This window comes from Loxodonta africana, chromosome 7, assembly GCF_030014295.1.
Source record: "Loxodonta africana isolate mLoxAfr1 chromosome 7, mLoxAfr1.hap2, whole genome shotgun sequence".
NCBI classification, from domain to species: Eukaryota; Metazoa; Chordata; class Mammalia; order Proboscidea; family Elephantidae; genus Loxodonta; species Loxodonta africana.
Window position 1 is genome coordinate 86,422,956 of NC_087348.1, and position 7,275 is coordinate 86,430,230.

Here is a 7,275-nt window from a genome sequence, read left to right on the forward strand (position 1 = left end):
ACACATGGGGTCACCATGAGTCAGAATCACCTCGACAACAACTAACAATAACAAAATGGCTTTGTTGAAACAAGGAAGAAAAATTAACAAGATGGGGCTATAGAACGATGTCATTTTTGAGACATTTCCTTAAATGGTGAAAGATAACGTTTCATTATCTCTCTAGGTATACTGAAGGCTCATGGAGGTTGAAGTACCTGGTCCAGCCTGGTGAGGCTGGGGCTGGGACAGCCAAGGTCCAGGCACAGACACCAGGCCTCTTCTTCCCTTTTCTCCCTGGAGCCAGGGAAGATGTCAGTGTGGAGCAATAGAAGCTCCAACATGTCCTACACCAGCTTCCTCCTGGTGGGCTTCCCAGGGCTACAGGAGTCCCGCACACTCCTCGTGCTGCCCTTCCTCAGCCTCTACCTGATGATCATCTCAATCAATGCCCTGATTATCCACACAGTAGCAGCCCAGAAGAGTCTGCATCAGCCCATGTATGCACTCATTGCTCTGCTCCTAGCTGTCAACATCTGTACCGCCACCACTGTGGTGCCCACCATGCTGTTCAGCTTCTCTTCTTCGTTTCAACCACATCTCCCTGACCCACTGCCTGATCCAAATGTTCTGCATCTACTTCCTCATTATCTTTGACTGCAACATTCTTCTGGTCATGGCCCTGGACCGCTATGTGGCCATCTGCTACCCACTCCGCTATACAGAGACAGTAACATCCCAATTGCTGGCCGGCCTGGTGGGGGTGGCAGCTGCCTGGAGCACTTGTAGTGTGACTCCAGTGGTCTTCCTGGCCTCCCAGGTTCACTTTTGCTACTCAGACGTGATCCACCACTTTGCCTGTGAGCACATGGCTCTGATGAAACTCTCCTGTGGGGACATCTCTCTGAACAAGACTGTGGGGCTCACTGTCCGCATCTTCAACAGAGTCCTGGACACGTTCCTCCTTGGTGCCTCCTATTCCCGCATCATCCGTGCTGCCTTCCGAATTTCATCAAGCAGAGCACATTCCAAGGCCTTTAACACCTGTGGCTCCCACCTGCTGGTCATCTTCACTGTCTACTTTTTCACTATGACCTCATCCATCGTCTACCGCATGGTCCGTACTGCTTCTCAGGATGTACACAACCTTCTTAGCGCCTTATACCTGCTTCTCCCATGTCTGATCAATCCCATTATCTATGGGGCAAGAACCAAGGAAATCAGGCAGCATCTGGTAAGGTTGTTTCAGAGGACAGGTGTCTGACAACCAACTGTCCATCTACCCATCCCTATCTGATTTTCTCAAGCATGAGAGGAAGGCAGAAAACGAAGAAATAGGAACCTGCTATCAATCACACATGTCATATTTACTATCATAATCTCCTCTCCTAAACTTCCATTTTGTTTTTATTTTTCTAAAATAGGGAAAGAAAAGTACACAAGGGCCTCAACTCTGCTCTTCCTGTTAACATCCCAATATTTATTTTTTAGTTTCTTGTCTCTATTAACTAACATAATTACACATCGGGAAATGCCAAAGTAATTGGAATGTCACATTCTTAGAAGTCTCTCTTTAATAAGCAGTTCCTAAAAATCATCACAGAGAAGGAAAATTATGGTAAGATAGAAGGAAATTCTAAAAAGGTCCACTTAAAAAATTACGCAAAAAGAAAAAAGGCCAGTAATTTCTAAATTGTTCAACTGCATTTTTTATTATGTTTTTGTTATGTCAACCCTTCTAAATGTGAGGGAAATTTTTTACAGTGGCTGACCTGTAAAATCTGCAACAAGTTGCCTACCACAATTATTAACTAAATAAATGTGACCTTATTTCTTTTATTTTATGTAAAGTTTCTCAAGGTGAAAAAACTGGGTGAAGAGCCAAGTGGAACATATGCTGGGTGACTACTTCACTGGATTAAAACCTACACAATGACTGCTCAATAAATATTGGTTGGAATAAAAGAATCAGCAGATGATAACTTGTTTGCTTCTGTGAAAAAGAAGCCCTGGTAAAGGGAGGCCAGAGAGTTGAACTATACCATGGGTGTTATGAATTGAACAGTGTCCCCAAAAAGCTACGTTGAAATCCTAACCCCTGTAAAAGAGCCCTGGTGGTGCAGTGGTTAAGAGCTCAGTTGCTAACCAAGAGGTCGGCAGTTCAAACCCACCAGCTGCTCCTTGGAAACCCTATGGGGCAGTTCTACTCTATCCTATATGGAAGTTATGAGTTGGGATCAACTCAACAGCAATGGGTGCCTATGAACGTAGCTTTGACTGGGAATAGGGATTTTTCTTTCATCATGTTGAGTAGGGTGAGTCTTAAACCTAATCCCTTCTGAGTGGCCTCTTATAAAAGGGAGAAAAGACAGAGAGGAAAGATACAGTGTGACGGTAGAGGCAGATGCATCTACCAGCCCAGGAATGCCAAGGACTGCCAGCAGCTACTAGAAGGTGAAAGAGACAAAGAAGGACTTTCCCTTAGAACTGACAGCCTGAATTCAAACTTCTAGCCTCCCAAACTGTGAGAAAATAACTTCCTATACTTTAAAGCCTCCCACTGTATTTTCTGGTTATGCACACTAGGAAACTAAGACAATGGGAGAAAGAAGAGGGAGGACAAAAGATGAAATAGCACACTCACGTCCTCTATGCCTACTGAAGATTCAAGCAAAGTTACCTGCCTCTGCTGCCAGAAGACCAGCAGCACCTGGCTCCAAAATCAAAAACCAAACCCAGTGCTATCCAGTCCATTCCAACTCATAGTGACCCCATAAGACAGAGCACAACTGCCCCCACAAGGTTTCCAAGGCTGTAAATCTTTACAGAAGCAGACTGCCACATCCTTCTCCCACGGAGAGGCTGATGGGTTCGAACCGCCGACCTTTTGGTTAGCAGCTGAGCACTTAACCACTGCACCATCAGCACCTGGCTCAGTGATCCTCAAATGCCAGTCTATGGACTAGAGACAGGCTGGTTGTATGCAGACCACCAGAGGAGTTTTTCATAAAGACAAATGACTCTGGTCTCTGCAGATTCTCATCCAGTAGATATTGAGGACAACCTGGAAAACTATGATCCCTGGTAGCACAGTGGTTAAGAGCTTGGCTGCTAACCAAAAATGTTGGCAATTTGAATCCACCAGCCACTCTCAGAAACCACGAGCCACTCCATAGAGCAATTCTATACTGTTCTATAGGGTTGCTATGAGTCAGAATTGACTTGATGGCAATGGGTTTGGTTTTGTTTGTTTGGGAAACTACTGTTTTGGGTTGCTATTTTTATTTTTAATGTTTTTGAGTTTATTGCTGGTTTGTTTTGTTTTTGTTTAAACTAACCAGTTTGGGCTAGCATACTGTCAGGTTAATATATAACCTGTCCCAGGTTGGTCTAGCATACTATCAGGTTAGCATATATCTGACATATAAGATCCAGAGGAAAAAAATATGTTGGAATGATTCTTTTCTCTTCTACTTAATTCTGAGAGAAAATCTAGACTATATTAAGCAAAGGCTAACATTAATTATGAAAGTATGAAATTACACGTTGAAGTTCTTATTTAAGTCCTAGTCCAAATTTAATCTTTCCTTTCCTGAATGAAAATCTCAGAAATTAGTGAGCAATTAATATCACTGAATAGTTCATTTGAATAAAGAACTGGAGTTCTGATATAGCTGCCTCTATATTTCATTCTTGGAGAATTGTTGTCCATTCTTGGAGAATCATTGGTTGATGGACTAAAGTAGTCAGTTACCCACCCCAGTATTCCCCAGACACCAGGGAGGAAGGATGTGAATAGCTTGTGAAGCCCACACATTGAAGCATTGGGAAGAGTCTCCTGAGATCTCCAGGCCATGCCAGGGCTCAGGGAATGTCAATTGTTTCTTTCTACAACCTCCTTCAGACTAGAAAATCAGTCAAGGAAGAAAAGGGTCACATCCTTGGAGACCCAAAAGAATGGGATGTTCTGGGGCTTCTAGAGAAAGCTGATGTGGCAGAAGGTCTTAGGATGGAGGACCTAGGATGCTGATGCCGTCAGTCCCTCACTTGAAGCCACTGCCTCACCTTGTCTGGCTGTGTCCACTGAGTGCAGACTGGGCAGCCCCAGGCCCACCCTGCAGCAGCAGGGTGGGAACTGCATCACTCCCCACCCCAAGCCCTAACCAAACTCATGATCCAGCACACATTAACCAAGCCCTGAGTGCTGGGGAACCAGCTCTCCCACACCCCTAACCCCCAAGCCTCTAGCCCCCCCCCGCCCCCTCACCACTCCTGCCCCCGCACATGCACACACACGGCCTCATAATGCATGCCCCGTCCACAGAGCTCAGGACTCACTGAGGCTCCCCTTTCTCACTTTCTGTGTGGTCGCTGTGCCCAAGACCCCCAACTACTCCACCTTTCCCTCCAGGACCTGAGCAGTACTCTAAATTCAGTATGTCTGGCTCAGGCACTTTGCCTCCCTCCCATTGACTCTGTCAAAAGGCTATGTTCACTCATAGCCCCATCTAAGCAGATCTCCCAGCATTGCCCAGGCTCCAGTGTTCTCAGATTACATTCTCAGCTGGAAATTCTTGCCTGGATCCTGCCTGTGTTTTCTCCACCCTCTGAACATTGTGAGGCTTCCTACACATCACATGACCCCAGCCAAGAAACCAAGTTGGCCCTCAGCTCCCTGCGCTCAGTGCCATTGCCTCACACCCTTGACCCTCACTCCTCTCTCCCCTCCTGCTGACCTGGCTGTCGTCTGCGCTTTGTACCTTGTGCCTGTCGAGAACTGCACTCAGCTTATGGTTTATCCAATTTAGGCCCTTGGAGCTCTTTAGGTATCCCACTGTACTGACACCCTGGCTTGTCTCCCAGCCAAAAGCTTCAGGTTCAATATGCAGGGACCTGTGAGAAGTTCTGGGATATGAAACAACGAGGTTCATAGAGGGAATTTTAAGTACTTCAATATAGACTTGATTACCTCAGTGTCTTCAATTGCCAAATACAGAAGATAAAACCTACCCTCTTCGGTTATGCTGAAGATTAAATAAGAGTTTATTGTATACAAGTATCTGGCAACATGCTGATGTGTTTTAGATTTTCAAAACATAATATGGTAGGTATTAGTATTAAGGTGGGGACAGAATAGAAGTGAGAGAGTGATGGGAAGTAGTGCTGGAGAGCCAGATGAAAACCAGAGCACAGAGGACCTTCAGTGCAAAGAGTTGAGCTTTGGCTACAGAGAGAGTAAGAATCCAAGGAGGGGAGCTAAGCAAGCAAAACATTAAAATCCTTTTAATAAACTGCAATCAATAACCTTCACAAAAGATGAAAGGAGCTAGCATACAAACATAAGAAAACAATGGCCAACAGCAATAGTAGCCAGCACATATAATCAAGGGAATACCGTTTTTCATCTCCCAAAATAGCATAGACTAAGAAAAATAATGCCCAAAAGATACACTCTCACCTACCGAGTGTGAGACAGAGAAAGACCCAGCTAGGAGACAGTCTCAGTAAGCAGGCTAGAACGATGTGACCTAAAAAAAAAAAAAAAAAGATGTGACCTGGAACAGAACAATTAATGATGGAGGGAATAGAAATGAGGGACATACAACAGAAATATAAACAAAGGCTTGTCAGTCCTTGGTGATGGGTTAAGTGTAAAGAGTGAACTATTGTGGATGCCTTTCCCAACCCTGACTGATGTACATTCCCTCTCTCCCTGTCTCTCTTTCTCGCTCACACACACACACACACACACACTTAAACAAACACTCACCAATTGTGGTTTAGGCAACTTGGGGGCAGGAATATCATTTCTAACATAGGAAACACAGAGGATGACAACTTTTTGATATGAAGGCATAACTCCAGGGCAAGGCTTGATATGTTTGAGTTTCCTGTGGGACATCAGCTGGAGATTTCCAACAAGCAGTTGTATGGGGTCTAGGGTGCAAGGGAGAGACTTGGATGTAGAGATATACGGGTGATTAGGGTCAATAGGTGGTCAAAGCCACGAGATAGATGAGATCACTTGGAAAGGATGAGAGGCGCAGAAGAACAAGGGAAGATCCCAGAGAACTGCTCCCTGAAGGACCCCTCTACTCCCCTAAACGAGCCCCCTTACTGTTTCCCTAACATGATGTTATCAAAGACCTGCTCTCTGTTCACACTGTTCTCCTAGCCCACTGGGCTCTGCAGGGACATGCGCTCATCCTGGCCACCACTGGGACTCTGCTAATTGGCTAAGTCAGAGCCAGGGATGGGGAATGGGAAGCCCTGGGAACTCCCCCAGGGAGGAATGGGGTGAATTTAACTATATTCATGGAACCCAGACTTGACCTGGCCAGTCCTTACTTCTGCCTGTGTAAAAGTCCTGGTAAGTAAGTGAGTTTGTGTTTGGCCAGGCAGGGAGCTGGTAGGAGGCTCTTACCGGGGAGACATAAGGTTGGAGTTTAGCCCAGGGAATGAGGGCTGGTGGAGATTTCCAAGGGCCATCCCAGTTACCACCATTCCTCTGGCCAGGTATTCCACCTCCTCTAGCCCAGAGAGAAAAGAAAGGCTCACCCCTTCCCAGCCTCTTACCCTGGGTTTTAAGATCTTTGAAATTGGGAATGTCTCCTAAACCATCTTCTGAGTCTAGCCCAGAGCCATATTGTGGCAGACTGAGTCCCGCTTATTCTTTTTCCTCTTTTATGGAGATAAGTGAAAACCCACTCTTCTCTTACAAATAACTTGGGGTTTCCCTTAAAGCAGTTGCTGTCAAGTCTATTCAAGCCTATTCCAATTCACGGTGACTCCATGTGTTCCAGAGTAGAACTGTGCTCATAGGGTTTTCAATGGCTGTGATCTTTCTGAAGTAGATTGACAGACTTCTTCCAAGGCATCTCTGGGTGAATTTGAACCACCAACCTTTCAGTTAGTATCTGAGTGCTTAACCATTTGCACCAAAACAGATCTCAAATCAGTCTACGACTCTCATCACCACCTCACTACCACCACCACCACCACCACCACCACCACCACCACCCCACACTCTTTTATTCTGTGTGTTGACACAGCTGCGTTCACCCAGCTCATCTGTATGCCTGAGGACTCTGGGTCCCATCAGGAGAGGGTCTCTGTTAGCACTGAGGTGACACTGCTAATGTCCTGAAGGACTTCCCTCTGGGTAAGGAACAGACCAAAGTTAGACCTTTCCTTTCCTGGACAGATAGAAAATTTGTACAAGAGCAATGGGTACAAACTCAGGAATAAAAGGAAGAGAGAACTCTGGTGTGTCTCCAAGCTCACTGTTCCCAAACT

General features: G+C 45.6%; 1 pseudogene; it reads left to right on the forward strand.

The window, feature by feature from the left end:
* The first annotated feature begins 240 nt into the window (after positions 1–240).
* Positions 241–1,394, forward strand: LOC100668013 (olfactory receptor 52K1-like; annotated as a pseudogene).
* Positions 1,395–7,275: the final 5,881 nt, after the last annotated feature.